At 38.9% G+C, this 19,077-nt stretch overlaps 1 pseudogene; it reads left to right on the top strand.

Moving 5' to 3' along the window:
* Positions 1–17,136: 17,136 nt before the first annotated feature.
* LOC142445722 (olfactory receptor 5I1-like) lies at positions 17,137–18,070 on the top strand (annotated as a pseudogene).
* The last annotated feature ends 1,007 nt before the right edge of the window (positions 18,071–19,077 follow it).

Raw genomic sequence — 19,077 nt, 5'->3', positions numbered from 1 at the left:
AAATTACTATCACAGGATTACTGTTTACATTTCTACAGCTCTGTTTTCTTCTTATCTTCTGTTTTAGTTTATTATATTGGGGCTAATGTATATATTATATCATTTCATAGTTCAATCACATCTAGCAATATTTTACAATTCCTATCACAATCAGTTTCCAAATATTCTTTTCCTTGTTGGACTCCTTGACATAGTCTCCCTTTTACCCCACCTTCCACCACCACTGTATTCACCACCACCACCGCCACCACCACCACCACCACCACCACCAACAACAACAAAAACCCTTTTCTACTTTCTATCCTCATCAATCCTGAATTCCATTTATCAAAAAAACACGAAGACATAATACAATTTCAAGAGGGTGACCCCCAATGTCATAACACTGCTGAAGTAAATCCTAGTATGAACAAACAAAAATAAAACACAACAAAAACACAGAAAATGTTGAAGACCAGAGCAGGTCCCACATGCCTCAGAGTGGCATCAACTGACACACCTTCACTGTTCAAGTCACATTTATCTCTTGGATCTTCTGTACTCCTCTCTCTAAGGCACCCTACTCACTACCCACTTTCCTCCATCCTTTAATTATGCATAGAGGGAGATCCGTGAAGGTTTTTTTCTTACATAGTTCCCACAACTCTATCTTGGGCCCCCACTGTCATCTATAGCCTTTTATTAACCAGACTCTGATACTATTCCGTACTTTGGCTTTGGTTTTTTAGATTTACAACACTTGTATGTCTAATGCTGGTCTTCTTACACGTTGACATCTCAATTAGATGGCTTAGTTGACATCTCAATTAGATGGCTGTTTGCTTGGAGACTAGCCTTTAAGACCACAAATGTTACTTTATCTGATAGCTGGGCACCATCTAGTTTGTCAACCACATTTTGCTATAACACACAGTCTTCTGTGTTCCCTTCCTGAGGGCAAGTATCTTATAGCTCCAATTTTATAGCTGTATTTTTATTACAGAGTTTACAAGGTTCTTGTGCAGCACAATGGGTTGAAGACTAGTATCATAAGAGCTTAGGATGATGATAGAAAATTGCAGCAAGCTATTTTCAAATGGTACATCCCAGTTAAAGTTGTGGAATATAATTCAATTTATAATACTTTGGGTCCCATAAGTCAGATGGCTTCAACCACATGAGGTTTGGTTTGGTTTAGAGGATGTTCTCTGCATTTTCATAATAAATAATTCCTGCTATTTTCACATCTATTTATGCAGTATTATGATAGCTCTTATCATAATATTTCTTTGTCTTCCAGATTAATCCTTGAAAATGTGAGATCAAGTTCATGATTCTTACAATTAGTAGTTTCAGGCAATCCACACTGGACACTATAAAGTTCTTTTCCACCCCAGTTTTTTAGTTAGACCCTGTAATACAGAGGCAAAAGCATGGTTAAGTGAGCAGTTCAGGTAGTGAACATACTATTTTATGCTTTCAGGTCATTGCAGCTTATAAAGTACAGTAGGTTCTTGGATAAAACATTTCACACTTCAACCCATTAACCCAATAAACAAGACTGTATCTGATTGACAATGGGACAGAAATAGTCTGTGATTCAGGATCTACTAGAGGAAAACAGGTGGTAATTCTCAAAAACAGAATGGAGGAGTCTCCAGGAGCCATAAGATTAAACATAATAGTCACATAGAAACACACCAAGGATAACCATGCCCACTCTGCAAGTTTTTGTTGTTCAATGAGATTATGAAGAATATTTTGAAACTCTTTCTAGGGAGACAGGTGACAGAGAAATAAAACAAGGGTGATGGTTTCCTGTATGGTCTCTCTGCACTAGTCTACAAAAATAAATAAGCTTTATACATAAGCAGATGACCGGTTATAAGAATATCCATATTTCTGAACAATTCTCATAACCTTAGAACCATGTCAGATTTATGCTCCCCAAGCAAATTTCCAGAAATTATAATACTGCTTTTCTGTTTCCCTTAAACATCTTTGAAATCTGCTTGGTCTGTATGAAAAGGAGGTTGTGAAACTCGGAAGACCATTTGAACTGAGGTCCCAATGTTAGTTTTGACAGAATCCATTTGCATTATTTGTCCTATGCTGCATGCACTTTCTACTCATTGGGAGTATAATGAAGATGAAATGAAGGTATTTTTAAAAAGAGAGAGAAAGGGAGGGTAGAGACAGGAACAGAGTGATGTCTGTAATAGTCATCTTTGTTTAAAGTACAAGACTATAAATCCTTGGCTTGAACTCATTTAGATTTCTCTCCCTCGAGACACATATTTAAATTTTATTTTCTTTCCAGGGGGAGGATAATTAAAAAAAAATTAAAGTTAATTAAGAAATTAAAATAGTAATAGTCATAAAAACATTTCTGACAACCTCCCCAACAACAATTTGCATTTCATTTTATGCTTTCTTAACTATGGATGTTAATATATTTAGCTACAATGAACGCTTATATAAAGAGGCCTAGTCTCTGGTTTCAAAAAACAATTTAGCAGAAAACAGGAAAAAGAAATATAAAAGCTCAATGAAAACAATCAAGCAAATACCACCACCGAAACACGAGCGCCTGATCCCATGTGAGTGACTTAATTCTTTGGTGCAGTTCTAGCCGTAGACCTTCACTGTTGTCTTCTCATGTCATTGGTTTTATAGCAAGCCCTGTATATGATCCCTGGGTGTTCAACAGATTGTCCTGTGGGAATGAATGACTTCTATAATTACATGGTGTATCATCTGCTATGTCACACAGGTACAGAGATTCCCTAAGGAATCCCAACTCCTTTTCACAATTACTTTAATAGTCCTTACTCTGATATCCAATAAATATTAGACTTGCATTTAAATATATATATATTTAAATGACCTCCAATCAACCAGAAAATAATAAACATTATTTTAGGTACACTGCTCCTTATATAAGCATTTTGTTTTAATTTTATAGTATACACTACCTACATGCACACACCAACATGCTGCACAAACACCCACATACATACACCAGCATTCGGGTCTCCTTGCTAGTGAAATTTCTTTTCAGTTCTTTTGCCCACGTCCTGAGGGAGGTAACTGTTTTCATCTTTTTGCAGACCAGGAGGGTATTGTAAATTTTAGTAGTAAGCCATTTGTTGGTTGCCTTGTTACCCTCTTGGTGAAGTCTTTCAACGCACATAGGTACTTTATCCTTAGTAAATACTACTTGTGAATTTCAGGTTCGCCTGTGTGTACCCTTCTTTTGCAGTTAGCCTATGTACTCCCTGGCCATGGTTCTTATTTTTGTCCTGATTCTTTTGTTGATGTTCCTGATAGTTTGGGGTTTTACTTCTAGGTCTGTGATCCTCCTTGAGTTTGTTCTTCTGCATTGGGGTGTTGTAAACATGTCGTTTCATTTTTTACCTGTGGATATCCATTGTTGCTAGCACCACTTGTTAAAGAGGGCATCCACCTCCCACTTAATGTTTTTGGAGTCCTTATTGAAAAACAGTTGTCTATATGCTTATGGTCTTACTTCTGGTTTTTCTGTTCTTTGCAATTGGTCTGAGTATCTGTCATTATGCCAGTACCACACTGTTTTGACCACTGTGGCTTTGTAGTAGGTGTTAAAGTCAGGTTAAGTGAGGCCTCCAATGTTGTCCTTCTTGAGGAGTTCTCTGCTAATTCTGGGCTTCTTCTCTCTCCATATGAACTTGGTGGTCAGCTTTTTCCAATTCTTTGAAGAAGGTTGTTGGTATTTGAATTGAAATAGACTTATACTTATAAAGTGCCTTGAGTAAGATTAATATCTTCACTATGTTGAGTATGAGGTGGAGGTTGCTTTTGGTTTCAATTTGTTCTTGACTATTGTGAAAGGTACCCCCTTCTTGATCTCCTCTTCCATGGTACTGTCTGATGTAGATAGCAAACCAATACACTTCTTTTTTTGATCTTGTATCCTGCCACTCTTTCATAATCCACTATCACGGTCAGTACTCCTGTTGTGAAACTGTTGGGATTTTCAACCTACAGAATCATGTCATCTGCAAATAGTTATAGTTTCAGCTTCACCTTTCGCAGAGGATACATTTATTGCCCTTCCACTGTCTTATGTTGTTAGGAAGTACCTCTGGTATGATGTTAAATAAGAGTGGGGATCTGGGGCATCCTTGTCTGGTCCCCTTTTTTAATGGAATTTTTTTTCTCTTTTCTCCATTGACTATGATGTTGGATGTTGGCTTTAGGTAGATAGCTTGTATAAACTTGAGAAATTTCCCTTCCATTCCTATCTTTGGGTATCTTAATTAGGAACCGGTGTTGGATGTTGGCAAATGCTTTTTCTAAATCTATTTTTGGCATTTCGATGGAAAGCTCTATATATGCCTACCAGATCCAGTTGCCTAATTGTATTGTTTAGCTCTGCAGCCTCCTTGCTGAGCTTCTTTCCCAGTGATCTTTCTGTGATCATGTTGTATTAAAATCACCTACTATGATGGTTGAATGTGTGATTTCTTTTTTCACCTTGTTTGTGGGACTTCATTATTGCCTTCTTTTCTCTCTGCGGTTACATTGTCTTGGTAATTGGTATTGGCATGTTGGCTTCTGGATGGAGTTGGGCTACATGATTGTCTCCTGCCTGTGCTTGGTGAATATTGGTCTTCTGACCATAGTGAGTTGGCAAGTATCTTCCACAGGTTTGTTTATCTTATTGAATATTCTTTGAGTTTTTCATTGTCCTTGAAGGCCTTTGTCTCTCCTTCTATCTTAATAGATAATTTGGCAATGTAGAGGATTCTTGAGCAGGCCTTTTTTTCTTTAAGTTTTTGGAAAATGTTATTCTACTCTCTCCTCCTTGTCATGGTTTCTGCTGATAGGTCTGTGCATATTCTTACCTGAGTAGCTTTGTATGTGGCAGTCTTCCTTTGTATTGCTACTCTTAAAATTTTCTTAATTTTATTTTGTATTACTATCTATGTCATTTTATTTAAAATATTTTAAAATAAAATTTAAAATTTGATAATTTAACTATTATTTGACTTGGTGAAATCTCCTGGGTTTTAGTCGAATTGGTGTCTCTGTGCTTTCTGTTGAGTGTCTGATTCTCATTCCTTAAGGTGGGAAAGATGCTCCAGAAACTCCCTCACTAATTTTTCTGTGGACTTCATTGTTGTGTCTTGTTCCAGTACACCAATTGTTTGAATATTGTTTATCTCTGTAGCATATGTCATTGATCTCGGGATTTCTTCTGCCTCTTTTATTATCTTATTTGACTGTCTTTCTTGTTTGTTGAAGTATATTTGGTTTTCTTCAAGATCACTAGAAGATCTGCATCTTCTAGTCTGTTTATAAGATTGATGATTTTGTGTGTAGCTTCTCTTACCTCATCCATTAGCTCCTGTATTTCCCTTTAGTGTATAGATTTCATCACCTCTATTGATGACTTGATCCCTTCTCTCATGGAATTCATCTCCTCTATCATTGTGTCCTTTTTCTGCGTTGGTTCCCTCAACTCTTGTATTACTCCAAGCAACCTTCTGAAAATTTCTTTTTGTGGCAGATCCATCTCTGATTTTTCTATGAACATCATTAGCTCTTCTCTTGTGTTTTGTCCTTCTGGGGTATTTTTGTTGTTGTTGTGAATGTTGGGGTATGCTTCTGTTTATGTGACAGCTTTCTAGAAGTGGGCACTATGTTTCTGGGAGGCCACAGGACCTTGAGATCATTCTCTGTGTTACTGGTTAGGGTGATTTTGAGGGTTGCCAGTGTCCCACTATGGTAGGAGTTTGAACTGCTATATAGATCGGGTTCTGCTGAAATTCAGTGACCTATGGCGCCTGCCTCGGTGACTGGAGTGATGCTGGGGACTATATGTATGCCCATGGGCTGAGTAAGACATAGCTGTTGGGTCACAATGTACAGCCTTTTCTTTCCATTTTTAAAGGTATCTAAAGAAGACAGAAGTTGGGGAGGCCTTGCTGCCACAGGAAAGATGCTGAGAAAATGCAAGAACAACGCCTCCCACTGGTGCAGTTTCCAGGGGAAAGCCTCCACAGGGAGGAGATGCCTGGCACTGGTGGGGGGAGCTATCAGCAGCAGGCGGGGAGCACTGAGCTGCTGTGGGACGGGCTGTTGATGTTAAGGGTGGCATTAGGAGAGGAGCTCTGGGTGGAGTGATAAGGTTAAGAGGGCCAATGGGAAGTTAGTGGCCTTGTTGAGGTCGGAGCTAGTGTGGCAGATGTAGACTGGGGAGCCCCAGGTCCTGGGTCACTTATCTCCTTGGCTCTGGAGCCAGCCTAGATGTTTGGGGTATATGCTCTCTACTCCAAGGATGCACTTTTGGCTGCTCCTTGTGGCTCAGGGAATGCTGGGAAAGTGCTAAGCCACACTGCTGAGCAGACCTGGTGCCAAGCAAGTGGGCCACACTTCCAAGTGGGTGGCTGCGCTGGTGAATGAGGAGTGATCTGTACCCATCGAGCTCTGCAGACGAGGCCACAGCAGGGGTGGAAGGGTCTAAGGAAATGGTGTGGATGGCCATCCAGCGACAGGTGGCCCAACCTACTGCAGGTAGACTTCAGTTCAGCTCCTGCGGCACTGGGTTGATGGATAAAGGTACTAGAGCTTGGCTGCAGAACTGCTGCTACGTGGTGGGAGGGGAGCCATGGGTGAAGGGAGTATCTCCCATTGGGGGTGTTGCCGGTAGACAGTGGCTGTGTGAGTTTCCACAGGGCAGCTATCTAGTTCCTTGTGAGGTGAACAGGCTGGGAGATGAAGTGAGGCAATCGGTAGGTGATAACTCCTGCAGCATCAGTGAGCGGGAGCAACACAGCTGTGTCAAGCCCAGAAATTCCAGGGATCAAGTTACAGATCCCTTGAGGCTCTGGCACAGCTAGATGTGTGGTATGCTCACCTTCTGGGCATGGGAAGCATTCCAGGTTGTCATAGGTGTCCCTCATTTACCAGAGTTCTCCCACCTCTCCTTCTGAACACCAGACTCACTGTTCACCATGGAGCTACCAGTAAGTACTGCTTACCTGTGGGCTGCCTTTTCTCCTCCTGTGCCAGAACTACATCTTTTAAAAGTGAGTCAAAATATGGAAATCTATCTGCTAACTGGAAGTTCAGCTGTTTGAAACTATCAGATGATCTGTGGGAGAAAGTGAAGGCTTTTTACGACAGTAAAGCTTACAATCTTAGAAAATGACAGGGGCAGCTCTATGCTGACCTAGATGATCACTATGAGTCAACATGGACTTGATGGCAGAGAGTCTGGTTTCATTTTTAATGAAATTATGGAGGCATCCATATCATATCTTGGCAATGATATTTGCCACACTGGAGTGTGAGAAGTGTGTTGTATAAGAGAAACAATGGAATGTAAGAGTAATGATTGTCAACTGGATCAAAATATTATATCAACCTATCTTTTTTTCCTTTTCTGTAGAACCCCAAGAAGAAGTGGAAGATACATTCAGGCCACCTGAACAAGGTACTACAGATAAACAAACAATTCTTAAAATAATCCCCGGAAATTATTCAGGGAGGATATCATTGCAATTAGCCAAATTGTTTAGTCTAGTCTGTACTTCCCTTTATTGTCATTACAATTAATCCCATATCTGTCTTAAAAACCAAGTGTGTTTTGTTCAGAACAAGTAGATGTGCTTATAGAGGTTATAGTGAAAAATAAAACATTCTTCTGATGGTGTAATATGTAACTGTTATGTGGAAAGAAGATTAAACAGATAATATGAATATACAGTATAAACTAGAGAAAATCCACTGAAGCCAGTATCCACAAATTTGGGACAAATATTTATGAAGCACTGTGTCATGGGATCGTGTTGCTCATAAGCACTGTTAACAAAGACTTTTCAATAATCAGGTGATATGGTGGATAAAATAAATTCTAAAACTTTTCTCCAAATAATCTTTCCTTATAAGATATTGTAGTCTGTCTCTCATCTTACAAACCTAACAGGTTTGAGAGGGGCATTGTTTGCAAAGAGAAGAGAAAAGATAAGACAAACTTTGAGTCATGGGATGGTCCTGTAGTGTAGTTGCTTCAAGGCCCTGAAGTTCATTCAAAGCAGATATAAATACTCTTCAGGCACATAGCCTGCAAGACAAGGCAGGTTTGCACAAAAGGACTGTTTACAATTATTTGCAGGTATACAAAGAAGCATTAACATACCTGCCAAAGTTTTCAAACATCTGCTTCTGCAGATTTTCCAGGGATCAGGAGAAAAGAGAGGCAAACCGCTACTTCATCAGTTGATTCAGCCATCAGGGTTTCCCACGGGTCTTGAACCCTCGACGGTGGTGGTCCTGTCTCAACTGCCTAAGGATTAAACAACTTTTCCCCACACTTCTCCATATACTTTAAAAAAAAGTCATGTTACATATCATAAACTTGTCACAATATCTCACAAGGAAATGCCACATAAAAAGCATGAGAATTACTGGTATTTACTAGAATTCAGAAATGATTTCATTAAAGGAAACTTATAATTGAGTCTATATTGCCCATCACATTGCCTGGCTTCTACCATCTACATTTGCAGTGGATAATTTAGTCTTTTGTAAAATGATTTACATATACAGCTATATCTATAATCTCTGAATAAGTATCTCATTTTGTTTGGACATCTAAAAGTGAAACAAACTCAGAGATAATTGTAAACAGGAAATCTAAAATTGATGGTGAGGACGGTATATAATGCCAGGTGGGCTTTAGAGCAATGTATCTGAGAAGAAATGCTGAGAGCAATATGGAGAGTGAGCATGATAATGGGATCGGAGGAAATTGAAAGGAAATAGAGGAAAGAAATAGGAGGTGAAAGCTATTTATAGAGGTATACCTATAGGCATGTCTATTTGTAAAGTACATTAATTTATAATGTACATATATTTATATGATAATTATTAAGGTAGCAGACAGATTTTAGGCCTCTATTCAAGGCCTCCCTTAACACAAGAACATATTGTGCTGATAAACTGGTGCTCTTTGATAGTCACCTTCCCAATACAATCACTGAAGACAAAATGTGGTGAAGAGAGCAGATAATGCCCATCTATCAAAAGATATAACATCTGGGGCCTTTAAGGCTTGAAGTCAAATAAAAGGCCATCTAGCCCGGAAGCAAATGAGCCCACATAGAAGCACAACAGGCTGTGTAATCATGAGGTGTCAGTGGGATCAGGTATCATGTATTAAAAGATCCCAAACAAACAAATATATCAAAGCAAACAATGGGAGTTGAGTGAAGATCAAAACCCAGCTGGAGAAAATTGTATATCCCCACAAAATAAATATAAGAAAGGCATGATTCACCCAAGATGTAGTATAGCACTGACATCATTAATTCCTCTAGTTTCTGAATACTTCCTCCCCCAACACTACCATGGCTCAGTTCTACCTTCAATTTGGCTAGATTGGAGAACACACATTGGTACAGATAAGAGCTCTGGACACCTGGTAGTATGGTAGAGGCCAGACCAAATCCAGCGATACATCTAGTGATCAACTAAAGAGAAGGGGGACAAAAGAAAAAAAAGACATAGGTATCAGGGGAACAGGGCAATAACCTACCCAAGAGAAAGGTCTTGTTTATATCTCCACAGGGAAAGAGGGACCAGACTTCAACCTGGTGCTCCAAGACATGAATTCAACATACTGGCATGAAGCAGGGAACCACTAGAGAGGTTTGAGGGGCCAGCCCCAATCCCATCTAAGTGGACAGCTCCACTTCTATGCAGAATTCACTTCAGAGGACAGCACTGTACTACAGCTCAGGAAGAAGGGGCATGTCTGATCAGGACACACAGGAGCAAATGAAGGGAGAAGTAGATAGCGTGAAACAAATCCTGGCCCACCAAGCCTTGAGGATGATATTCCCACTGAGATCACCCAAAGAACAGAGAGGACCTGAGTGTTGGTTCCACTATGAGACACATAGTACCTTGCTGACCCATAGTGCTATGGGGACAACACTGGAGACACTGTGTGAGAATTTTTCCCGATCTGACCTCAACCCACCGAGGCGAAACACTAAGTGTGTTCAACAGAATAGCAAAGGGAACAGAGCAACAAAGTCCCCAGGGAATACAAAAAATAGATTTGGGGGCCAGGGAGTGGCACCCCATTAGACTCGACTAGAAAGCACACCTAAAGTTCAACAAACAGACCTTGAACTACTTACAGTCGTCTCTTTTTTCTTTGTATTTATTGAGTTATTTTTGTTTTGTTACCTTGTTTGCTCTGTCTTAATTTTGTTATTATGTCTACAAGTGGATCAAGATAAAATAGGCAGAATTAACAAGCTGAAGGAGAAAACAATGGCACTGACACTTTTAGGGGGAATGGGAGAGGGGGTGGCAGGAGAAAGGAAGTGGGTGTTTATAAATTCAGGGACAAGGGAACAACAAGGGATCCAAAATCAATGACAAGGAGGGTGTAGGAGGCATGGCAGGGCTTGATCAAGGGCAATGTAACCGGGAGGAATTTCTGAAAACCAAATGAAGCTTGAACATGATAGTGGGACAAGAGGAAAGTAAAAGGAAATAGAGAAAAGAGCTAGGAGGCAAAGGGCATTTATAGAGGTCTAAATATAGGCATGTACATATGTAAATATATTTATATATGATGATAGGGAAATAGATCTATGAGCACATATTTATAGGTTTATTATTAAGGTAGCAGATGTACATTGAGCCTCTACTGAAGTACTCCCTCAATATATGAACACTATGTTCTATTAACCTGGCATTCCGTCATGCTCACTTCCCCCACAGGATCACTGAAGACAAAGTAGATGCATAAGCAAATGTGGTGAAGAAAGCTGATAGCTATGGAATATATAAATATATAGCATCTGGCGTCTCAAAAGCTTGAAGATAAACAAGTAGCCATCTAGCTTAGAAGCAACAAAGTCCACATGGAAGAAGCACACCAGCTTTTGTGATCAGAGGGTGTTGATGGGATCAGGTATCTGGCATCATAGAACAATAAATCATATCTTGGTGAATCAGGGCCATGCGGTGTGGAGACCCAAAGCCCATCTGTAGGTAACTGGACATCCCTTCCAAAAGGGTTGAGGGAAGGAGATGAGTCAGTCAGGGTGAAGTATAGCACCAATGAATCATTCAGCTTTCCTCTGGTTCTTTAATGCTTCCTCCTCCCCACAATCATGATCCCAATTCTACCTTACAAATCTGGCTAGACCAGAGGATGTACACTGGTACATATAGGAACTAACACAGGGAACCCAGAACAGATAAAACCCTGAGGACTAATAATGGGATTAGCAATATAAGGAAGGTAAGGGGAAGGTGGGGGAGAACGGGAAACCGATCACAATGATCTAAATATGACCCCCTCCATCGGTGATGGACAACAGAAAAGTGGGTGAAGGGACCCAACAGTTATTGTAAGACATGAAAAATAATAATTTATCATTTAAATTATTTGGGAGGATTTGGGAGGGAGGAGAAAATAGGAAGCTGATTCCGAGGGCTCAGGTAGGAAGAAAATAATTTGAAATATAATGGCAAAAATGTACATATGTGTTTGGTACAATATATGTATATATGCATTGTGATAAGTGTTGTATAAGACCCCAATAAAATGATGTAAACAAATTGCTTTGGACACATGGAATTCAGGAAAGATAGTCTCCTCAGGAATAGTAGTGGGAGTATTGATATCATGAGAGTAGGGGATAGTCAGAAGGGAGAAGGGTGAGAAAGAGGGAACCCATCACACAATTGGATATATAGTCCCCTCCCCCAAGGAAATGAATAACAGAAATGTAGGTGAAGGGAGACAATGAACCATGTAAGAGATGAAAAATAATGACAACGTATAATTGGTGAAGGATTCATGAGAGTGGGAAGGTGGAAAGGGAGGAAAAGAGGATATTATACCAAGGTTTCAAGATTTGGAAATGATGATGGCAACATATGTTCAACTTTGCTAGATATAATGCTCCCCGACTGGCTCATCTCCTCCCTGTGACCCTTCTGTAAGGGGATTGATTTACAGTTGCCTACAGATGGGCTTTGGGTTTCCCCCTCCTATTCCCACTCATTCACAATGATATGATTTTTTTGTTCTGATGATGCCTGATACCTGATCCCTTCGACACTTATGATCTCACAGGCTAGTGTGCTTCTTTCATAAGGGCTTTGCTGCTTCTGAGCTAGATGGCCTCTTATTTACCTTCAAGGCTTTAAGACTCCAGATGCTATATCTTTTGATATCTGGGCACCATCAGCGTTCTTTGCCACATTTGCTTATGCACCCATTTGTTTTCAGTGATTGTATCAGGGAGGTAAGCACATAATGATATGATTTTTTTGTTCTTTTGTGCCTGATAACTGATCCCTCTGGGTGCTATTCTGAAGACATTGAAAGCAAGCATCAATAAAGCCAGTGGAAGGCAGCATCATCACCTCACCCCCCTAATAGCGCAAGTGGATTCAAAGTTCAAGATGATGTTCATTGGTTTGTTTTGTTTTTTATGTTTAGGGGGACAATGCATTTGGAGTTTGTTCCAGCAGGCCAGACTATTCATTAAGCTTTCCATTTAGAGGTTCTGAAAAGATGTTTAACAAGTGTGTGACAACAAAAGGCCTGGTTTGTGGCGGTTGGGGACTGGTTTTGCTACCACAACAATGCACCTGGTCATGCAGCCACCAAGTTTTGGCAGAAACCAGCATGCCTCTCTTGCCCCACCCACATCACTCACCTGACCTCACTGTCTAATATTTTTTTTTGTTTCCAAAATTGAAGAGAGACATGATAATATAGTAATTTGATGATGTAGAAGAGGTGAAGGTAAACATAATCGAGGTGCTGGCAGCCATCCAAACAGATGAGTTTGAAAAAAGTTTCCAAGAATGGAAGCACAGATTTGACAAATATGTTAAGCATTATGTAAACTACTTTAATGTTGATAAGGGTTAATTTTATTTAAAAAATTAAATACATCTCTTTGGGGAAAAAAATCTGGGTTATTTTTGGCATGGGGTATGCTCTTGTATGATATAAAGTATGTTAACTTTGTGGGGGGAGGGTGTACCTGTTTTAGTCTTGGTCATCTAGAGAAACAATTTCATAGAGACACTCATAACTGTATAAGAACAAGCTTTATATACAAGAGCAGTTGAATATTTAGTAAACATCCCAGTCCAGTCCAGATCAATTCCTTATGTTTGATATTATCCCAGATGTCTGATACCCATCTACAAAGTCCTCTTCAGACTCACAAAACTCATACAATGATGCCTAATGCAGGGAGCTCACAGGCAAGTGAGTGGAAGGTATTGTCGATCCAGTGGTGGTGTAAGCATCTCAGCGCAGGCAGGGGTCTCCATGAGGCTACTCTAGCTCCAGAGCTCTGGTTCCGTCATCTCTCTCCATGTCTTTTCAACAGGTATGGCTTACAGGGAGTCAGCCTGTGTCCTGCCTCCAATGAGCTATTTATCTCCTTAGGCTTACAAATGAGGTCATCAAGCTGTGATCTGATTGACAGGCTAATCTCCACCCCTTCACTCTTAAGCCTCAAACTGACTCCAGATTATGTAACTACCACAGTAGCCACTCATGTGATATAAAGTGTGTTGATATTTATATACTTATTTTCCTATACTTCTTCATGGAAACCTTCTAGGTGCCTACTATAACAGAGATGAAGTCCTCATCAACTTCAACACAGAATACTAATAATATTAGGGAGTAAGCAATGGTTTATTAACAGAGTGATAAGTATATTGATGTCTTGAGGAGAAGGTGATTTAGAAACCAAGACTAGGGGAATTGATGCAGGACTGATTTGGTTGAGGAGAGGGAAGAAAAGGAAATTTTTCTAAAGACTTAAAGGGAAAATTTATGAATTATAGTACAAGGATGGACTTAACCAAGATTCTTCTCATTGTGCCTTAATATCTAATAATTTGGGGCTTAATATTCATTGCTTTATGGATGTATCGAATAGCAATGACAAAATAAGCATATATATTCTATCCTCTTAGTTTATTTTGTTGACTAGCATGTAAACATCACTCAAAAATATTATCAAATATAATAATGTTTTAATATTTGTTTTCCCTTTCTAAAGCATGATCACACTGCAGATGCTTGTTTTAACAGAGACAAAGCACTTATCATCCTCATCCCCAAAGACTCATAATCCCAGGGTATGAAAAAAAGCTAACTCAAATCAATGCTGATTGTTAGCTCACCTATAGGACAGGAAGAACTGCCCTCATGAGTTTATGGAAGTAGTTCTTTACTGGAGTAAAAAGCCCCATATTTCTCCCATTTCAGAGTGTAGGCAATATATCTTAATAGAGTGATAAATAAAATGATGTCTTGCAGAAACAATGGGATATGAACCAAGGATAGGGGATATATGCCGAACTGATTTGGGTTGAGAAGGGTGACAGAAAAGAAATATTATTAGAGGAAGGGTTAAGAGTTACAGCATAAGGATGAACTTTACCAAGGTCTGTCTATTTTCTCCTTAATTCCAGTGTTCTGGGATTTTCTATTTTATAAAATGTCATAGTCACATCTACCTCATAATACCTACTGGAAAATTTGTCTTTACCCCTGTTGACTTCTCTATTCATCATTTATATAATCAATTACATGTCCCAATTTTAAAGAAGTTTATCTTCTTTCTATAGTAGATTCAGACATCATACCTTAGACTAAGAGCCCTGTCTTTTCATTTTATGATATTTTACAATTTGTTATGAATTGTTTAAATAATTATATGCTTGAAGTTTTCCATTTACAATAGACTATAGGATGTATTATTTCAGAAACTACTGAATAGACCATAAAATGTGTAGTATTAAGAAGTGCAGGAGACACAAAATATGTGCTCAGTAGCTTCTAGAATAATTCAGTTAATGCGTGAAAAACTTGAACAAATAACTTGTGGTAAGTTAAGACCAGCGCATTTTTCATTATTAAAGGTGAAAATGTTTAATTTTAAGACATATATATAACATACTTAGGAAACTACCTAACATTGCTATAGTTGAGGATTTGTATAGATGCTCAGGCCACTGAAATAGTTGGCATAAATTGTATGGTGCCATGAAGCTTTAAAGGAATTTTGATGACCCAATTGGATAAGTTTTTGAGTGATAACACATTTTTTGTTTTTAAAGCTCTTTCTTTCACTTGCGGGCTCTGAAATCAATTGTATCAAGCATATTCCTACATACATTTCCCTCATTATTTTCTAAACAGTTACTTGACAGTCCTGCAATCAACATCATGATCCTAAATGTGTATGAACTATTGATTGAGTGAAAAATCATTTTTCTGTTAAATGTTTACTTAAGTCACAATAAAAAGTGAAAAAGGAATTTGCCTTAGCTTTTAAAGGAATAGAAAAAAATAAACAAATTGGTAGGAGGTTGAGGCTATATAAAGTTTTTTTCAAATTAATTGAGAGATTGAAAGATTGAAAAAGATGTCATACGTGCTAAAGAGGATGACTTTCAAAGCATTATTCTAATCAGTTTACAGGTGTGCATGCTACAGCATTTCTCTCTTGGTCTTGTATAGAAGCCCATCATTAGTTTTCTTATGGGGCCTATCGTGCTGCATGTATGCTCTGCACAAGCATCCTACACCCTCCTCACCATGGATTTTAGTTCACTTGTTGTTCTCTTGTCCCTGGTTTTGTTGACACCCTTCTTCCTTTCCCCTGCTTCTCTCCCCCCCTCACCCTCTCCACACACACACCTGAAATGTCATTCCCTTTGTTTTCCTCTCTGGATAGTTTATCTTGCCTATCTTATCTAGATAGACAGGAAGAGACAGACAATAATTAGCATTAAAACAAGACACAGCAAAAGTATACAACAAAAGAAAGCAAGACAATGACCAATAAAAACAATGACAAGACAAGAAAAGCCTATAAAGAGTTTCACATCTGTGTTTTGCCTCTTAGGAGTGTTTTCTGGTTGGGAAGCCAGAACCCCAGTTCTGTTGGCATGTCCATAGTGATTTTGCTCCCTACCTGACAAACCTGCAGCACTGCATGTGCTTTGGTGCTCTTCTTTGAGAAATTAACCTGACAATAACTCTCAAAAATCACCCTGCAGGGCCTTGAGCCCTGGTGGCTCTGTCTGGTAAGTGATGGACTAATAACCATAAGGTTGGTAGTTGAAACCAACCAAAACAATGGGAGGCATATAGGGGTATCTACGCTGGTTAATATTTACAGACCTGGAAACTATGAAGAGTGGTTGTGAGTTGGCATTGTTTCCTGTCTTGTTTTAAGCCTTGAAGAGCAATGATGTTGAAAGAAATTTTGTAGAAGAAATTCCATGTGTCAAGACCCTGAGAAGCTTCCTGATAGTAGCACCACACTACACAAGTGTCTAATAAAATGCCATTGTTCTACATTAAACCAACTGTTCTCTGGCAAAGGGTTGAAGGCACCCGAATAGCAGAGTAGTATTTCCTTTACATAGAAACATGAGTCTGCTACCTAAATTCAAGGTACAGAAGACCATAGATAGGCACATTCTCTTAGATTCAGTTATACATGGTAGAGAACAGCAGTGGTCCTGACAATGGAGGTATGCTCTAAGTGGGTAATAGGGAGTCTGCATGACTGGGAGATGGTGAATGAACAGAGCATAGATTGGATCTGACAAGAATTCCCATGGAGCCGCTGATCAGTTCAATTTTGCAATGGATATGATCGGAGGGCAACAGAGTATTGATTAGAATGGTAGCAGACATGGGGTGGATTGGACCGAGGTAAAATGTTTAGTTGTGTTTTCTTAGTTCTGATATATGTATAGGATGTAGTAAACAGAGTTAAAAAATATAAGGGTGAAAACCAAACGTAGAGTCATCGGCTTGCTTGAGGGTAGTGTCTACAAGCTAGCCTTATAGGAATGACTAGCTGTATGGAAAATGAAAGGATGCATTTAGCAATGCAATTTAAAAGTACTGAATTCCAAAGCTAAAATATTTGTAAACTTAGGCTCTATTTTGCCAATTTAGCATCAATTAATTAATTATTGCTCTTGTCGATGTTATTATAAACATCACTTTTATAACACGGTTATTAGAAACATTGCCCTCCTTACTCTGCCACAGCTCCAGAAGGCCCAAAGCACTGAAGGAGGATGAAGGAAGTGAATGGCACAGTGAAGACAGAATTCTTGCTCCTGGGACTCAGTGACCACCCAGAACTTCGGAGTTCCTCTTTGCTGTGTTCTTTTCCATTGATTTTGTCACATTGATGGGAAACCTTGGGATGATTTTTTTTTAATCACAAGCAGTTCAACCCTGCACACCCCTATGCAGTTTTTTCTATATATATTGTCTGCTACTCTTCTGTTATTGTTCCCAAATTGCTTGTGGATTTGGATTCTGAGAAGATGGCCATTTCTTACAATGGGTGTGTGACACAGCTATATTTTTCTGTTCCTTGGTTGACACAGAATCTTTCCTTTTGGCCGCTCTGACTTATGATCAATATGTAGCTATATGCAATCCACTGTTTGTAACTTAGAGGATTAAATCTTAGAGGGATTTCTATTTTATCTAAGAGGATTGCTTGCCAGCTTGCAATGGGAGCCTTTTGGGGGAGCATCATGAGTTCTATTATTCACACCACCACCACTTTCCATCTCTCTTTCTGCTCTAAAGAAATTAAGCATTTCTTTTGTGACATTTCCCAACTCTTCTCCTTGTCCTGTACAGATACTTACGTGCATGACATCGTGCTGGTGGTCTTTGCTGGTTTAGTTGAAGCTATCTGCCTTCTCACAGTTCTTTTCTCCTACATTTCCATTATAGCAGCTATCCTCAAGACAGGCTCTGCTGAGGGAAGAAAGAAAGGGTTCTCCTTGTGTCTCCCACCTGATTGTTGTCACCATCTACCATGGCACCTTATCTCCATTTATTTGTGTCCCAGCACAGATCATTCACTGTATCATTCACAAAGTGATCTCTATGTTCTCTATATTGATCATACCTATGTTAAATCCCCTGATTTACAATCTAAGTAACAAAGACGTCGAAAATGCCTTTGGAAAAACCATCACCAGGACATAATATTAAAACTAGCATACTCACATTACTTATGTTTATTGTTACTGTTTTATATTTGACATATTTATTTCTATAACAGACATACTCTTGTTTATGTAATATATTTCATGCCTTCCTCGTTTTCTCTTTCCATTCTAACCTTCTCTCATGGCTCTCCAGTCAATGCTGACTTATGGTGACGCATTTGGGGTTTTCAAGACTGTAGCCGTTTATGGAAGTAGAAAGCCAAGTCTTTCCCCCAGGGAAATGCTGGTGATTGTGACCTGCTGGCCACGTGGATCATAGCTGCATGCATAACCTCTAAATGATGAAGGCACCTTATACTGAGATTACTCTCAATATCAGATGAGTCATTGATATCCTACATCTCCCTCTTTTGTGAACATATTTAGGATACACTTAAATTCCACTTCCATTGCTTTGTTTTGTCCTCATATTGTATTTTATAAATGAAGTCATACTTTAGCTTAGCTGTTCTAATCTTAATTATACAAAAAAATCCTGCTTAAATTTACCTCTTATCTGAGCTTATTTTTGCTGAATTCCTCTTCAATTGCAGGTGTTAACTTACATTTTGGTTATGAATCAAATGGTATATGTGCTCGTTTTAAGAGTTTCCATAATGTCTATCTTACAATGAACTTACCTGTATGTACATTCTATTCTATCCATCTCTTAGATTTGTTTATTAATTCCTTATTTATCATTTAATACCTTGACCCTACTATCATATCTTTCTGAATAATATTTAAGAAATAGACCTATTTAGCTCTAGTATTGGTTGTTTTTATTATTGACTATATGTCTATACCAGGCAGACACATTTTTTAACCAGTATTTTTGGTTTAGTCTCTACAGTAGCATTGTCCATAAACAAAAACTACTATATGCTTTCAGTAGTGAAACCAACAGTTTCTTAATAAATACTGAGAGGTACTCTCTGAAGGATGCGCACCAACCAACATGGATGACTATTGGTTCCATTTTATCTAAGTGTCTCTATTTAGTTA

The sequence above is a fragment of the Tenrec ecaudatus genome, chromosome 4 (assembly GCF_050624435.1).
Source record: "Tenrec ecaudatus isolate mTenEca1 chromosome 4, mTenEca1.hap1, whole genome shotgun sequence".
NCBI lineage: Eukaryota > Metazoa > Chordata > Mammalia > Afrosoricida > Tenrecidae > Tenrec > Tenrec ecaudatus.
This window is presented reverse-complemented; position numbering and strand designations above follow the sequence as displayed.